The sequence below is a fragment of the Pteropus alecto genome, unplaced genomic scaffold (genome assembly GCF_000325575.1).
Source record: "Pteropus alecto unplaced genomic scaffold, ASM32557v1 scaffold103, whole genome shotgun sequence".
NCBI classification, from domain to species: Eukaryota; Metazoa; Chordata; class Mammalia; order Chiroptera; family Pteropodidae; genus Pteropus; species Pteropus alecto.
Genome location: NW_006436288.1, coordinates 8,778,197 through 8,797,273, shown reverse-complemented (window position 1 = coordinate 8,797,273; position 19,077 = coordinate 8,778,197).

Here is a 19,077-nt window from a genome sequence, read left to right as displayed (position 1 = left end):
AAGCAAGTTTCTTGCCATTTACCTTTGCATTTGCATTGCTTATTGATTGGCAATTTTAAAATTGTTTATTGTGCTCTTTTGTTTCACTGTTCAAGAGCTAAAACAAAAGCTACCAGGCCCTGCGAGGTATACATTTGCATGCGGTGAGTGTTGCCCGCGGAAAAAGTAATTGCTAATGCATATTTATGTGGCACAAATTTGCCATTTGTTTATGCATAAAATTATCAATAGTGCAGGGCGGCCCAGCCGTAGAAAATGGTGACCTTTTTAGCTTAATAAATAGAAATCAGCTGTTATTGTGAAGAGATCAGCCATTTATTCTGTGTTGAGGGACATTGCCGGGAAAATGCAGATTGGGGCTGGCAATATCATTAAATGGAAGGCCAGTGACCCTTTCGGTAGAGTCTATTATACTTTATCTAATAGGGGATAAATGGCTCTGGTTGGCAATGGAATAAAGAACAACAGTTGTTTTTTTTTTTTTCTTTTTTCCTTGTTTCCTTTGAAATAGTATAAGTGTATGGATTTTAAGCTAGTAAAATCGAACAGGAACTCTCATGCTGACCTGTTGCTAGAATTCTCTCAAAAAGTATCTGTTTTAATGTTGCTCTTTTCTATCCATTATTCCCTGACTCTTTCGATTTGTACCCATGGAAACAAAGTAAGTCAAATGATATTTTCCCAGGAAAATAGGTCTTCCTTTAGCTTTAACTTTCTTTTTCTTTTTTTCTTTTCTTTTTTTTGATCGCACTTTTATCTTTGCATCGCAGGTATCTTTGCGTTTTACAGGTTGGCTCTATGTTTAATGTCTTAAAAATATTAAGGGTAGAAGAAGATATTCTCAAAATAGAGTTCCCAATAGTTTGTAAACTGAAGTGTTTGTTTTTTGTCTTCTTTTTTTGTTGTTGTTGTTATTGTTTTATTTTTTGTTTGTTTGGTTGTTTTGACTGAGCACAATCTTTCTGAATGACAAGAATGGCTTTTGAAATATCTGTATTCTTTAAAGAATTTCTGTAAATAAAAAAACCTTCTCATTGTATTTTTTTAATATGTAAAAAACCAACAGATAGTCATTGTATCTATTTTGGTTGTTTCACTACTGTCTCTGATAGATTAAATACTTTCAGTCTCCTTAAAGCTTGTCTGTGACTGTGGTTTAATGTGCTGTAACCTCACACTACCTTTGACTGACTAATCTCTCTTTGGTATGTTAGCGAGCATTTCTACTTTTTAGAATTTTTTTACCTGCTTTTTTAATCATTATAGAATTCCTATTAAATAGAAGTTATGGGGTTTTTTTTCAAAATTATTATGTAATATTTGATGCCCTCAAAATTTTATGTAAGTTGTGAAACAAGATAAGGAAACAGAAACCTGTAAACCCATCTCAGAACATGTCAATGCTCTTTGAATCAACCTGCATGCTCCTCCCTGACTGTTTCTTAACACGAGTTCAAGGTACCAGGTTTAAAGTTTCTGCAGTGGTGGGTTTGCAGCCACTGATCTTTCCCTCATGCTACACTGTAGTACGACAGTACATTCTGCAGTATGTCACCAAAGTGACTGAGTAACATTTTACTGGCAGAAATGGATCTGTTGTTCCTTTTTAAAGTAGACGGTGTAAATAGGATTCAGACACTAGGGTACATTAGTTCATAAAATGAATATATTTTTTTATATCATTTATAAGGTATTGATTTTAGGTCCATTAGATTCACAGTCCCTAGTGGGAGAAAAAAAAAAAAATTAATGGGTAGGTTGGAATTCCAGAAGGAAGAGCAGCAGTGATTAACCCCTTCTTGCTCAACTCCCTGCCCCGTTATGTAATATTGTCAAGGAGCTGAGAAGAGGACTCTGGGGGAAAGGGACAGTTTATCATCTGTCTTCTCTGCACTCTACAAGAGATCGCAAAACTAATTTCAACTGGATTATTACTGTGTCTCTGAATGTGATAGAACAGATTACTTTGAGTCGATAAGGGTTGCCAAGATTATTTTTTATAAGGTAATTTTCAAATTGATGAATATATTTTATTTTTATAAAACCCAGAGTATATTTATTTAGAGAGTCTTAGTAATTTAAGATATTGTTCAGGGAGATTATAGGATATGAAGGAATCAAGCTTAGTTTTTTGTTCTTTTTTTTTTTTTTTAGAATAAAGATCTTATTCTCTGCTCTAGGAAAGGAAAGTTCATCATGGTGTCATGCCAGCTATATCCTTTCATAAGCAAGTTTTTAAGTCATATTAGTGAAAATGGCCATCACCATTATATTTAAAATAGAGTGTTTTTTATTCCTTAAGCACATAGAAAATTATTGTTTTCTACTAGCCTCTTTTTAGATAAGAAGATGACTAAAATATCATTTCATGTCTATGCAATTAAATTCAGGTTTAGAGCACTCATAATAATTCTAGTCAATTTTACCCAACTAATGTTACTACCACCTAAAAGGTATTTTATCTTAGGCTGCTTTGGTTGTTATACCTGTATTCTTATATCTGAAAAAAAAGCTAATTATAATATAGATAAGACATTTTAAAAAATTCTAGTTATATTTTCAGTCTTCTGATGCACTGATATGTTATGGCTGAAGAAAAATATGCTGACTGAAATCTGATTATCGCAAAACTTGACCTGACATAAAGATTTTGGTATCAAACAAACATTTTAGAATTTCATATTTTAATTCACATTTTTTTTAACTTTGTGACAAAAACATAAAAATACAGGCTCCCTCTTGTGGGTAAAATTACTACCTATGGATTTCTGTGTTGCTCACATATAGGATATGGCACAGTTTCTGTTTCACTTTTAGGTAAATTCTGTGGTAGTCAGATGTGACATTTCACTTAACATAAAAAAAGAGTTTGGGGTACATTTTTAAGCAAAAATTTTAATGAAAATAAACTAGTTTTTTTTTTTTAATTGGCAGGCTATATATAAACAACTTTAATTTTACTACAGCAGCATAATTTCTAATGTTCAAACATTTCAAAAACTTGTTTCATTTTGGAATATTCTCTGATGAAGTAATTAATGAACTAATGAAATAATGTGCAGTCTTCTCTTTGTCAACACGGTGACTTTTGGAATCCCGTGCTAATTAACAAAAGTTCTGATGAAGTAAAATTCTTCCCTACAGATCATGCTTCAAATGGATATAATATGGTAATAAAATGCCTCAAATACCATAAACCTTGTGATCAAAACTGAATAATCGGTGGCATAATAAGAATGAAAACTGAAGCATTACTCAGTTCTCTATAAATTGAGCTGATAGTGAAGAGATTGAGCTGAAGCCAATACTGTGGCTGCCACCATACACACGTTCCTTGCTTTAAGAAATCTGATTCTTGGGAATTTCAACTATTGCCAGAGGCCATTTCTGTCCAACCTGGGGAAACTGATAACAAAGCCAGAATTTTATTTGCTCATGAAAGCGGCAAGAACAATCTTTCTGAAGTTTAGCAGGGCAGTGCAATCACAGATATAGCAAGGGTTGTGAATGTAGAGGTAGCTGAGTGACTCCCACTAAACAATTATGTGTTGAACATTGCTGTCATACATTTGAATGGAATCAAGAAAGGGACCTATGAGGACACCTGAAGATGTCTCATAAATCATTCCAAGAAGTAAGAATTTTCCTTAATGCCTCCTGTCCTAAAGCATCTACAGGATGATTACATGAAAATTAGACAAAATTAACAACTTCTGAGGGGATTAACATGTATGTATATATGCATATAACAAAACTTATATGCATATAAGTTTTTAGATTAACTCTGGTGGCATTATAATGACTAATTAATGCCTCTTTCCCATAAACAATGACTTTGTTATACTTATATATATTTATATAAATTTACATATATATAAAATTATTTTGAAAACCTTGGATAACTCCTGCTTCCAAAAGTCATATGTTGATTATTTAATAAAAAGGAAATATGCACTATTAATGTTCTAATTTTGCTTTTTCTAGATTTTTTTTTTGCTGATGATACGATTCCTGTTCGAATCTGTTTACAAGATTCTGAAAGCTGAACAGAGAATTTCGGCACTGCACTGGGCAGGAAAAAGGTATATTTATAAAAAACAACACATACCTTGAAAAATTGATTGCTTCATTTGATGCTTCACAAAAATAGCAGTTTACATGTCTTCTCTTATTTTTAATTTATGAGTAAAATACATGACATATGCACATAAAACTATAGTACTTAGTTTTTTATATTCAGATGACAACTGGATATGTAATTATAATTTTGAAACTCATAAAGGTATTGTCTTTAAGCTGGCAGATGATATCAACATTTCTTTTCTTTCATTTTCGTAATGAGATACACTTTTCTTGAAGTTGCAAAAGCTTTTTATCTCCATTGAAAACTGTTTTTTAAAATAGTTGATGCTGCTTTTTTGTTGTTGCTATAAAAGAAATATTTTGGGTCACAACGGGTAGATCACACATTTCACAGAAAGTTCCATAGGCTATTAAGTATTCTAGGGCATGTTTTTATAAACACATATAAAAATGCAATTTTGCTGAGTCTAAACAGATACATTCCAATTTGCTTGATAGAAAACTTTAGTGGACAGCTCTCTGTGTATGCATTTATGAAATGCTTGTTTGTTTTTTCAAAAAAACTATACTATTGGGAACAGGAACTGAAAGTTCGACCACAGACCTAGAGTTGAAAATCTTTTCATAATCCCGTGTCTGACTAACTATCATGGGGTGGCAGCAGAAGAGTTTGGAGGTAAGGGATTCTGTTCAGAAGAGATTTGTCCCTAGTAAGATGGAAAAGGCATTATTTTACAGTTCGTAAAGAGAATAACAAAAAAATGGTCTTCATGCAGATTGAACTACAATTTATTCATTCACTCACTAATCTACTCTTAAAATCTTATGACTAATGTTTCTATACCTTCAGGATACACATTTATTTGTGAAAACCCTTAGAATCAATGGTGGTTTCTACCTTCTTTAAAAACTAAATTGTTACAAATCTAAATAATATTTGAAAAAAATTTGTAATTAAGACTTTGTATATTCACAGATAAATGAAACATAATATGCAGGACAGCATAGTGAGTAATGGATTTTATACTGATAGAAGTGGAATAAGTCACAAATGAATATTGCAAATACAAAACATATAGATTAACAAGTAAAATGCCAGTGTAAGTAAAAGTAAAAGGCATACCAAAAACTGGGGCTACTTCTAATAAATATGGCAAACATCACATGTAAAAAACTGATATTATAAGAAAGACAAATTTTAATATAAAAGATATATGAACAAACAATTAATGGGGAATATAATTTTAATACAAAAAGCTAATAAAAGAAATGCAAAGTTACTATCTATCTAGCAAAAAGTTACTATTACTTAACTAACTAGTAAAAAGTAGTTTAGAATGACAATGTTGTAATAAGAATATAGGAAGATGGGTGCTTTCAATAATGTTGGAAAAAGGTTTTATTTGCTCAACTTTCCAGGAAGTGATTTAACCATCTTTCTTAAGAGCCTTAAATGTTTCCAGAGCATTCTATGCAACATTTCTACTCTGTTCATTTGGATAACATTTAATGAAATAAATGGAATAAAATGGACAGAAAAAATCAGTAAGGATGTAGAATTTCAAGACAAGATTAAGAAACTTGACCTGATAAACATATTTAGAAACTTGCATACAATTGCAAAATTCACATTATTTTGAAGAACACATGGAACAGTTATAAATATTGACTGTATGCTGTCACAAATTAATTCTCAACCATTTTTAAAGAATTGGAATATCATAATGAAATTAAGCTGCAAATGAATAACAAACATATAGCTAGAAAAAAGTTTCAAAATTAAAAAGAAATCACAGTAGAAATTATAAGTATTTTAGACTAAATAAAAGTGAACATCGTACATGTAATAATTGTATAATGCTTGTAAGATGTATTTACTGGGAAATTTATAACTTAAGTAAATGTATTAGAAAAAAAGAAAGTGTAAAATTAATAGGCCAAGAATTAATCTCAAAAAGAACATCAAAATAAATGCAAAGTAGTAGAAGGAAGAAATTAATTAAAGTAAGAGCAAAATTAATGAAGTAGAAAACGGTCATATGAAAGAGAGGACAAAGGGAGTGAAAAATTGATTGTTGCAAAAGATGAATAAATTTTCCAAACCTCTGATGAAACCAAGCAAGAGAGCAAGTAACAAGGGGCAAATAACCATTACTGAGAATGACAAAGGCAATATTACAAAGCCAATGTAGTAAAGAAAGACAAATAAAGTTATTAGGATTGAAAAATAAACAACCAATTATCATTATGGCAAATGATATGAGTTAATAAAAGCATTTAGCAAGGTTGATGCATGCAGTGTAATATAGTGAAATCAAGTGTATTTCTATATATCGGTATCAATTTTTATCTAGTATACAGTTAATATGTGCATTACCTCTATAGGGAAAATTGTGAAACTTTCTTAAGAAATACTTTCAAGGTTGAAATAAGTGTTGAAATAAGTGACGTTTATGGAGTGAAAGATCCAGTATTGTAGAGATGTCCGTTACTCCCAAACTGATACGTAAGTATAATATAATCACAATCAAAATACCAACTGGTTGTTTTGTGTTTGTTTCTTTGTTATTTGTTTGGATAGGTATGCACATGTGTGCATTTGTGTGATGTGACAAGTTGATTTTAAAATGCAAAAGAATAGTCACAACACTCTTGAAAAAAGAAGGAATGGGTAGGAGTACTTGACTTACCGATATTATAAAGCTCTATTAATTCAGAAAGTGTGGCATTACTCTAGGTAGACAAGTAGATAAATGAGACAGACGAGAGAGTTCAGAAACAGACTCTTAGATGTGTAGACATTTTATTTATAATAAGAATAGTACTTCAAAGCAGTAGAGAATTAGCAGACTTTTTAAATACATGGTACTAGGAAATTCAATTATTAATTGGAAAATAAAAAAAAGAAATTGGGTCTCGACTTCACACCACACACAAATCAATTTCTGTTGGTCAAAAACTTAAGTGTAAGAGGCAAAACGATAATAGTATATCCCATAAGAGATTCTCCTATATTCTCCTATAAGAGAATCTAAGAAAATAACTATTATCTAGGAGTAGTGAAGAATTCTTTAGACAAAAAAGACAGATGCAGCCTACATTATTTTTTTAAAGACCTTATTTTTCAGAGCAGTTTTAGGTTCACAGCAATATTAGCAAAAGGTGTAGAGATGTCCCATAAACTACCCCCTTCCAACATGTCCACTCACATTATCACATCCCCAGTAGAGCAGTGCTGTTTTTATAATTCAGAATTGACATATCTTTATCATCCTGAGTTTACTATTTATATTAGGGGCTGCGTTATTTTTTTTTTTTTCTTTATAAGAAAGCACGATAACAAGAGTGAAAAGACAGGACATGAAGTAGTAAAAAACAATTTGCAAAACGTCATTGACAAAAACAGTATCCGGAGTAGATTCTTTTTAAAAAACACAATTGATGTAAAAATTTACACAATCCAATAGAAAAATAGGCAAAAGAAGAAATCCAAATGTCCAATAATACGTCCAGATGCCCAAACATATAAAAAAGTGCTTAATCTCAGTATTACCAGGGAAGTACAAATTAACTCATAATGAGATCCTACCACACATGCTTCAAAATGGGGAAAACAAAAATGACTTGCAGATCAAAGCATTTACAAGGATGCAGACCAACAGCAATGTTCATAGAGTGCTTGCTGGGATATAAATTGGAATAACCACTTTCAGATATAGTACCTAGTACAGTTGAAATTTGTAGCCCCTGCTCAAGCTTCTGTGCATATGTGTACCAGAAAAAAATGTACAGAAATGTTTACAGGGGAAATATTTGTATTTGTTGAAACTTGGAAACAATTCTGTTGCCATCAATGTGATGGAAAGTTGTAGAATAGTCATTCAATGAAATACGAAGTAATGTAAATGGACACATTTTAGTGATATAATTAATATTTAGTGGAAAAAAACAAACATAAGAATACATACAGGATGATTCCAAGCAAACAATTATATTGTTCAGAGTTGCATTGCAGATGGTAAAATTATAAAGGAAAACAAGGAAATACCACTAAAAGAGCCAGGGAGTGCTGATCTCTAAGAATGAAGAAACAGGCTGAGCTGAGGGAGGGAGATTTGGGTCAGAGCACTTTTGACCCAGGAGAGTGTCAGTTATGTCCTGTGTGGTGATTACTTGGGTACATGCTTTCTTGGGTACATTTGTTAAACTGCCCATATCGTATACATATATAAGTGTTAAAATACAGCAAATAGTTATGACAGGTTTTATTTCTTTCTCTAGCGGTGTGAAGTGTTTTATGAAGGAGAAACATGGTTGCATACAGTATAAATTAAATTGATACAACTTTCAAAATTAGGTAAAATAATTCAAGATGCTTGTAAAGAATTTCCTACATTAGAAATGAAGAATAATAGAATATTAGATAAGCATTTATTTTTTCTAGTATTCTTTTTCTAACAAATCTAATACAGGATATGAAGCTTTACCAAAACATTTTGAGAACCATAAAATTATGAATATTTTATGTTTATATTGAAGTACATCACTATGTTAAAACATCCTTTGCATACATCAACAATACATACAAACAGACTTAGCTGAATATAAGATTTTATACAGCATTGAACAAAAATAGCACAACAAAAATAAATACATCACTTGGTATTGTAAATCTAAGATTTTGCAAATTGAGGATATTGGTTAGTTGTACCACTAATGGCAGTTTTTTTTGTTTCGCTTATCTCCTGTGTTAGCATTCATTTAAAATGTCACTACACTTATTGTTATTTGCTTTAACTATTTAGCCAGTTAATAATTTGTGATCCTAAGTAATTGTTTTTTGTACATACCTTTTGGTCACCTTTCTCTTTTACTTGCAAATAAGCAAGCTGTTTGCTTTGTTTATCAAATCAAATCACTCTTTACTCTCAGTCTAATCTAGAAAGTAAAGTATTGCTTGAAAAAGAAAAATAATCACAATATATTATAAATTGTCAAGTGAGTTCTTTATAATTAAAGATTATTCTGCAATATACAATTTTTAAGGCATTTATCCCGACAGGGTTCACTGGCCTTTGAGAATGAGCCATTTTGTTGACAAATCTATCATCTAAATTGTGCAACATTAATGAGAACTCTGAGCAGCAGACTCTTACATTTTAATGTGGGTGGCAGTTTAAGGGGTGGGGGGTGAAACACTACCAAAACAAAATACTGAATATGATTGAAGTTTTTTTTAAAAAAGGTCTGCCACCTGTGGAAAAAAGTGTGCATTACTCCAAACACATAATAATTAACAAGACTTGAAAGACCATGGCAAAATCCAATGACCCTCTGAAATCGAAACCCTGTTTATAATTAAAAAAAAAAACAAATACACAAAACGAACAAACAAACAAAAACAAAAGAGAAGGTGCTGATTTGCAGTTATATAGATACAAAGCTTGTGATGCTACATACCTATACAATTTACTGTTCATGCTCCATAACAATCCAGTTTTTTAGTAGCATGATTGTACTGATTCCTGATAGTACAGTCTTTGATTTGAATTCCTTGTTTCTTCATTAACTCATTATATGATCTGATCATATAATTCCTGAACTTTATGAAATTCTATATCCCATTCTTTTTCATAACCCTTTATAAATCATTGTAGATCATCTTTTGCTATACTTCAATCTCTTGAATAAGACTCCTTTTTCGATATACTTTCAGCTTAGATTTTTCAAGTTAATGAAACATTATAGGTAAAAACACCATGCAAACCATGCTCAAGTAATATTTAAATCTAATTACGTTCTACTCTTATAATTTTTTCTTAACTCAAAATTATTTGTTTAGATGCCTGATTATACTGATTGTCTTCATGTTCTACCTACAAGTATCTAGGATCCATCTGGGTAGTTTGGCATAAAGTTATAAGCTTGTTTTTCTGGGTGTTTCAAGTATATGTACATATGCAGTGGGGGAATTTTATTAGCACAATTTGAATTGCAGAGTTCATTTCAAAATGTAACATAAGTAACATAATGCAGTTAAGTAGAGATGCTCCATTGTACTGGTCTTGGAATAAGATATTGTTAATTGAGTAACCAATGCTAATCTATTTGCAGCAGCCCTAAAACTGGAACCTGGCAGAAAATAATGGTCTGTGTAAAAGTCCTTTGGCTGTCAGCTTCTTGACTGATAAAGCAATGAGTGAGAGTCATTCAAAAGTTATAAGAAAATTAGATTTTTATTACTTTGTAAAAATCAGATTATCATAATATGAGTCTTAATAATTTAATAATAACTGCTTGAACATTGTGTTCTTATTCAGCAATTGTTTGTAATTGAGATATTTTTCCTTGCAAATATAATAATGCATGAACTGTTGACCAAAGGTCTTTAAAATAATGTATGTGAGAAAGCAATTGCTTAATTTTGCATCTTTCTTTCTAATACTAAAAACAAAGAAGTTCTAACAGTAATAATTTAATTTGAGAACAAACCTCAAACTCAAACTGCCTCCATAAAACATTTTGCATAATTAGGTTATACATATTCTCAATGGAAGAAGTCATGCCCACGGTCACATTCTGTAAATGAAAATACATTTTGCGTAAGTTAGTGAAGTTGAATTGCCGAGATTCATTGTACAGTGTAATAAATATTTACTAATTTTTAAAGTAATTGTGAACCATGATATTTTTTATTTTCTAAGATGATGCATCTATCTATGAATCTTTTAGAAAATCTTAAAAACAATTTATATTTTATAATGAAGAATTTGTGTTGTATAATATAATATGGCATGACATAATATAAAATAATGGTACATAACATAATGTAGCATAATATAAACATGATGTTTGACCCATAATTAGGGAATTTCATTCCCTCTTAACATGGGAAAGCTTTCTGATACAGGTGTAATTTTAGGCATTTCAAATCTCTGTGAAAAAAATGGTTTTAGGACAACTTTCTAAGTGTTTAGAAAAAATTTGATTTTTAGACCATTGCCAATATAAATTCTGGAAGGAGTTGAGATTTAAATTGTTAATAAAAGAACTCATAAAAATATTAGGAGATAGTTTTTGTGAATGTCTGTATAAGTAAGTTGAGAGGAGGGTTAGAAGTTATTTTTAAGTATTACACCAAAGACAGAAATCACAAAAGAAAAATTATGCGAGGTTTGATCACATAAATGTAAAAGCTTCTTTGTGTCTTAAATGATGACAGACAAATGAGGAACTGAAAAATACATTCGAAATATATTAGGTTTAATGACATAAATTGCCATTTTTGTGAAAACTGTCAGACTATTGGCAATTTCGTATGTTCAACATATGTAATTAAAATATAATTTAAACTGCTTACGGATTAATAGAAAAGTAGAGAAATAATTGGAATATTCATTTAGTAGGCAGAAGTCAAATTGGGGAATAAATATATAAAATGTTTGATTTTTATAAGAATTCAGGAAATGAAAAATAATCATGAGATCTTACTCATTTAGCAAGACGGCAAAGATTTAAAATGCCGCAATAACCAATGCTGAAGAGATTGCTGTGAGATGAGGGCTCTTATTTACTGTGGCTAGTGGTATCTATTGTATTACGGCACCAAAGTACAATTTATTTCACACAATGCACATTAAAATCTGTTAGTGTTTATCTCGTGCTTTTAGGAAGTTACCTAACATTTTATATATGTGTTTGTAGTAACACAAAACTCAAAACAAACTGTATATTAAACAATAGGCTCTGAGTTTTTAAAAATGTGTTTTTTTTGTATTACGGAGTATAAATTTTATTTAAAATGATGTTGTAATGACAGGAGAAACCAGAACCTGAGTCATCATAAACATTCAGGAAATATTTGTTGAGTGGATAAGTGGTTGTGTGTCCACAAGCATATGCACACACACACACATACACGTAGTGTGTATATCATGTGTAGAACAAAAATACTGAAAAATATATACAAAATGCTAAAAGGCTATACCTAGGTTGCAGGAATAATGCCAATTTAAAATTTTTTTGCCTTTTTTTAAAAAAATGTTTTAATTACCTTTCTTTAATGAACAAATAATACTTTCATTTTAAGAAAAAAATACAGATTAATTTTTAAACTTTAAACATCAGTGTAGTAATTCATACATCAAAGAGCGTCTAAGGAGGTTTTTTGGTTTCAGGTCTTACATTTAAGTCTTTAATCTACTTTGAGTTCATTTTCGTGAGTGGTGTAAAAAGAGGTCCAAAGGGAGATATATTAGGAAAAATATTACTAATATTTTCTACTAGAAGTTTTATGGTTTCAGGTCTTACATTTAAGTCTTTAATCTACTTTGAGTTCATTTTCGTGAGTGGTGTAAAATAGAGGTCCAAATTAATTCTACTGCGTGTGGTTATCCAGTTTTCCTAGCAATATTTGTTTAAGAAACTCTCCTTTGTGCATTGAATATTCTTGGCTCTCTTGTCAACTATTAATTGATTATATATTTAAGGGTTTATTTCTGTGTTCTCAATTCTGTTTCATTGGTCAGTGTACATTTTTATGTCTGTAGTGTTGATTATTATAGCTTTGTAGCGTAGTTTGAAATCAGGAAGTTGATGTCTTCATTTTTGTTCTTTCTCAAAATCGTTTTGACTATTTGGGGTCTTTTGTGGTTCCATATGAATTATAGAATTATTTTTCTATTTCTGTGAGAAATTCCATTGGGATTTTGATAGGGATTGCATTAATAATTCAAACATAGTTTTTCTAATGATAGCATTTTATATACATAGCTATATAAACATATCTAAACTCTTTGTTCTAATTTCTTAATTAGAAAAAAGTAAAAAGAAAAATATTTGGGGGAATTTTCAACATGTTAAACTAGAGTCTACATGGCTAGAATAATGTTATAGTACTGCCAACAGGTTTATGTAGGATACACTCAGAATATCCCAGTGGTAGAGCTGGGGTCATACTGCTTCAAAGTCGATCAGCCTCAAGTCATTGGGTAGTTCTTCATGTCCTGCCAATTTTTGAATTCAACTTGGTTTTGCTGTCACTGAGAATACCCCAGAAATAAGGCTTTTAGAATACTTTGAAAATAAATTCTGGATCCTGTATAATGGGCAATAGATAATCATTCCTTATTAAGATATTCACTTTTTGAAAACGATTATTAAATTCTTCTACTACTCTTCTAGTCTTTCTTTAGGCCCTTTAAAAAAATGATACAGTTATCTCATTGTTTTGAGCATAATTCATTTCCATGAATTCATAGATGTATCTATAGTTGGATTTTTACAAAATTCTACTGCTTTCCCCCTCTTTTCTCACTTTTATAACCACACTCCTCAATAAAAAATGATTATTCTAATAAAATAATCCAGGGGATGAAGTAATTTTTTAAAGTAAAGTCAAATATGTTTGATAGATTGTTCAAATGAAGTCATCTTTTTAGATTTAAAGAAACTCTTTTACAAAATAAATTTTATGTTCTTTCATTGCCCAACATACATCAGATGGATACTTATATAAGTAAATTTTATATAATCATTTATTCTATTTTTTAAAAGAAAATGTATACATTAAAACTAGGGATTTTAGGGAGAAATAAAGTTACAGAGGCTTAATAGAGCTCAAGATGTTGATAGACCCTTAAATAGCAAATATCAAAGTATCTATTTAATGCCATTGAAATACAGAAGAGTAGGGTAAACTGAACAGAAGAAAGTCAAAGCTAATTTTAGTCTTTGTATTTATTAACAAACAATTGTATTTATTATATTTATTTATTCTCTCATCTTTCTTGTTCTAAGAGTATTGTTATTTAAAAAAATACGTTTATGTCAGAATACCCAAATTGCATTAAAAATTAGACCTGAAGATATATCTGTGAGGCAGAAATAATCCAACTATTATTTCTGATATAAAAAGTGTTTTGAATAATATTTGCCCAGAAGCTGTTTTCCAACCTAATAACTCTTGGAATTATTATCTAAAATTTCAAGAGGATTAAAGCTGCATAATTACTAGAAAATACAAGTGTGTAGGAATGTGACTAGAGGTGAAATCTGATTTAAAATTTCTTTGAGGAAGCTCTAGTTTGAAACAGTAGTCCTGAGAAAGTAGGAATGCTACCTATGTAAATATTTCTCAGCAAGTTTGTCTTAGTTCAATGTATGTTAAGTATTTGTACAGCGATTTCCAAGATGTTCATTAACTAGGATTTTAATTTATATTCTTGATTTTAACCCTGTGCTTCAATGCTCCTTGAACAAAATTACTCAGAATGGACAGAAACAAGGTTCAACACTTTGTCTGTTGGTTCATCTTTTTAGTAATTTCTTTTTGAGACATTTTGCAGGCACTGTGTGACGCACACCCCACTCTTTCATGATAACCCCATTTGGGGTGTGCCCGCCACCTGTCTGCCTCCAACATTTTGTCAAGAGTTGTGTCTAATGTTGAATGGAAAAGAAGGAAGCAGGAGACATCTCTGCGTAACAGAGTTATACCAATAGCATGCCAAGCATGATGCTGGTTGCTGCAGGAGAAGCAACAATAAGTAAAATGGGATCTTTGATCTCAAAAATGTTAGAAGGCCCTCTGGTGTAAGTGGGAGTGATGGTTGTGAAAATACATCAGTCCATCTGGTGAAAGGTGATTGCAAAAGTTAGTAGCTCAATTTTGAGTCCTCGCATCCAGCTGCTGACTTTGCTAGGCACACCAGTTTCCTCAAGATGGTGTTAGCTTGACACTAGTTCTTGAATCATATGCATTTTATTTAGTGTTTGGCCATATAGTATACATGAACTCCACTTTTTTCAGAGACAGCAATCTCAGATTCCTTACCTCACAATGAATTTGAGAAACCCGATAATGACAAGCTATTAAGGGAGCAGGTTTGAGGGATATGCAATTCTTTCGAGATGCTCTGAAATCTACATCTGAACTAAGCCAGAGGTGCGTAGAGGTGTGGCCCTGAGTGCCTTCTAATGACCCCAAGCAAGCGGCTTTTGTGATCTGTGCTTTTGTGTGGTGTCATTGGCACTAACTGAAGGATGCTGAAAAGAAGAGCTCCATAAGACTCATTATGCCTACCAAAAATTGTGTTGAGGAGACATTTCATTGCAATCTACAGTATGGACACTATGAGACTACTTGGGAGACATTTCTGATGTCCTTACTAGTTATGCTGCCGAGTAGTTGGTCTATTTTTATCTAATGATGCTTGTGAATTGTATGACTAACCATTGTCCCTTTTGTCATTCAGTAGTAAAAAGCTTTGTGCCAAATTTAGAGTCTCCATAGCCAAAAATATAATGTTTGTGGAATATATTTACCATAATTATACTCTTTTTGTTTTTATTTTCACTATCTCACATACTTTTAATTCATGTTCTCTGTTATATTTCACAAATCGGAGAAGAAAGAAGTTTCACCAGTAAGGGTTGGAAGAGGGGAAGTCTGTAGAGTAGAAGTGAGGATTCAAAAAGACATAGCTAAGACAGTGATATTCGAGTTGGGCCTTGAATGGTGGAAGTGAGGAGAGAATCGAAATAGAATGCGCAAAGGTGCAAAGACTGAAAAACTGAGTAGTTCAATTTGGCTCAGAAATAGTAAGACATTGGTCTATAAATTTCAGATCGTTAAATGAAACCTGAAGAGCTTATGCATAATCTTGCCTAATTTCATAATTAGATGGCATTGATATTTATTTCTCCAGAGGGAAAATGTCAGTATTTAGCATGGTTTGTCCAATGCCACAAAGATTTTTTGTTTGTGGTGTGGTGTGGGTTTGGGGCTGGGATCGGAGGCAGGAATTGGAATTCAAGAGACCCAAAATAAAATGTAATGTACGTTTCCCAGTAGACTCTGTATACATACATTTAATGGGAATGGATTTTGATAGCCATGGTAAATTTAAGTAATTCAAATTTAATCGAGTGATGTTTCACTGTAGAGTTTTTTATGGCTTATGTACTCCAAACGTGTTCAGGCTGAGTATATCACCTAACTTTTCTGCTATAAATTTTAGTCATATTTATTTAAGCATTATAAAGGGTTAATAATAAAAGTAGAAAAAGAGTTTAAAAATGTATTCAATACGGCAGTTAATTTTTTCTCCAATATTTAGTATTTCTTATTCTTTCACATTCCACATTTTAAATCTCAGTGACAAGGATATAGTTAACATATATTGAAATTTATAAGCACTTTATAAGCACTTTACATTTTTAAACTCATTCAGCCCTCGGAACAATCCTATAAATTCAATAATCTCAATTTTACATTTGGAGAAACTGAGGCATAGGGAAAATTAAAAAGCTTTACTCAAGCTTACACAGGAGGATTAAATGACTCTTTTCTGGATTTGAATATAGACAGTCTTAATCTAGAGCTAATACTCTTAATCTTATACTTCACCAACCCGAAGTTGAGGGAAATAATTAACCTAAATTTTATTTTCTCCAAAGACTAAAAACATGGATTCCTTATTAACTTGCTAGATTTACTCTTAATCAGTTAGAATTCTAGAATTTTAGAATGAGAAAGGAGCTAAGAGGCACATGATCCAACTTCAATTCATGCAGAAACCTCTTTTATGATATTATGATAAATTCTCCTCCTCATCATAAATAATAATAATAATAATTTACTTCTTCCTAGGGAAATCCATACTTTCTGGAGCAGCCTAAATCATATCTTCTTTCCTTTACCATAGATTTTATACCAACTAGAAATGAATTAAAATATATTGCTTAACAATAAGAATATTGTAATACTAATAATTGCTACCATTTATTGAGTACTCATTATGTGATGGAATTTTTCTAAATGTTTCTCATGGATTAACTTTTTTTTTTAAGTAAAAAAAAATTAGGACTATTTTACTAATACAGCTGACTATACACAGAAAGCGAGAGACACTACCCAATATCACTTACATGTTGGAATACCATGGGAAATTGACAGAAGAATTATCTTGGAGCTTAAAAGGCTTTTGACATGGTGATCTGGTCATTGCCTTCTGCAGTCAATGACATAAAGTCTTAGAGATCCTCTGAGTCTTAATGCATGCCATAAAGATTGTTCTCAAATTAGATTTTGTCATCTGGTTGGTAGTGCACCCAGGTGCATTTTGCAAAGTTCCAGTCTGAGGGTCATTAGATCAAAACTTTCTTATTTTTATCAGCTTTCTTCTAGTGCATAAATATGTTTTGCTAATGATAGCAGCCAAAATAGTGAGAAATATCATGGCAGCAATGGAGATTACAATGTAAAGTGCCTCACTGGTGATCATCTATGGATTTTGTTCCAGGCACATGTGAGTTTCATTGTATTACCAAACGCCATGTGAAGGCTGTGCCACAGTGCCACTTCCATCTGTTGGACAAGAGTTCAATGGTAAGCTGGTCGTATTTGTTTCCTATGAGAAGATGAGTTTCTGTTGTCTGGAGAAGATGAAGTAGTTTATGTCGTAAGGTTCTGCATGGATGCTGGCATTGTAGAAGCAGAGGTGAAGACCCTAGGTGTTGTTGGAACACTGGCAACCCTAGGTGGAACTGTCTTGAGGTTCCTCGTGGGTGCTGTCCTAATAAGAGTGGAGGTGAAGACCATAGGTGATATTGGAACACTGGTAAATAATATGTTGATTTTCAAATCATTAAACCACCCCGAGTGCTCAACACATCAATAGTACATACCACTATCACACTGGGCTTCATTCTTTATGGTTAAAGACACATTCCCTTTTGAAATGATTCATTTAGCTCATAGTGCGTATTCCTTTGAAAGGTGGCATTGTATCCATTAATCCTGATGAGTTGATTTGAGCATTTATACCATGAACACATCCGTTGGCTCTAGCACATGGTTGTCACTTCACTAGCTGGTGAGTAGGTACAGGGAAGCATGACAAGCTGACCAACCACTCCACTCACTTGTCCATGAAAAACTACAGCATTCTGTCCAAAGTAGTATGAGGCTTGTGAAGGCTACCCAAAGATACGTGATGCTATCAGTCTGTCTTCATGTGGCTTCTTCTTTATATCCTTAGTTATAAAAATTTTGATCAGCTAGTCTTCAGGTCTTTCTCCTAATGGTTGTTCTATAATTTAGTTGTAATTCTGATGTGTTGGATTCATTCTGTTACTGTTATCCTCATTCACAATTCTATGATATGGATGTTGAGGTAGAGGGAGGTCAAGTAATTTGCCTAAGGTCACAGTTAGCAGTGAAAAACCAGATATTTATCTCCACAGAACTCAGTCCCAAGCTCTAGCTGTCTCTTGATTCACCTTTCACCCATCATGCTCTTTCTCCCCAATTAACCCCATCTCTTACCACTGAATCAATGAAGAGCCTGTTGATTATGCTTTTTGAGAGTGTGCCTCCTTTTTACTGAGGCAGCTTTAATTCTATTACTTTCTACCGACTCCCCCTCACACCATCCCCACCACTCCTGTTCCCCCAAGTTCGTTTCTTTTTGTATCAGGTGTTTTTAACTTATATTTCCCATGAATACTTATTATTTATACTTCCCTATCTTTACACTTATAATTCTGTTTTTTTTTAATTTTACTCACCACTTTTTACTCTATAATTCATCTTGCAAAGTCAAATTTGATACCAAATTTATTCAACATGAGTTCTCTGAAAAGAACAAGCAAAATAAAATTTCTCTCCTTTTTATGGAATTAAGGAATCTAAGACATGCAAGATGACACTAGACAGTATTTAAGCTGGCCCAAACTCACAACTGTTGCAGAAATTCCTTTATATCATTTTTTATAGGTCATCACCCAAATTGAATGTTTTTAGTGATGGGTATTCATTACTTATCAAACCAGCCTGATTTATTGTTGGATACCTCTGATACTTAGAAAGTTGTTCCTTTTAATAAGTCATATTTTCCCTCCCTGTAACGGCTTGTCATTGATCTTCGCTCTTTCATTTAATCTATTTCATTGATTGTATTCCATTTAGCGCTTTGTAGTGTGTTAATTGTA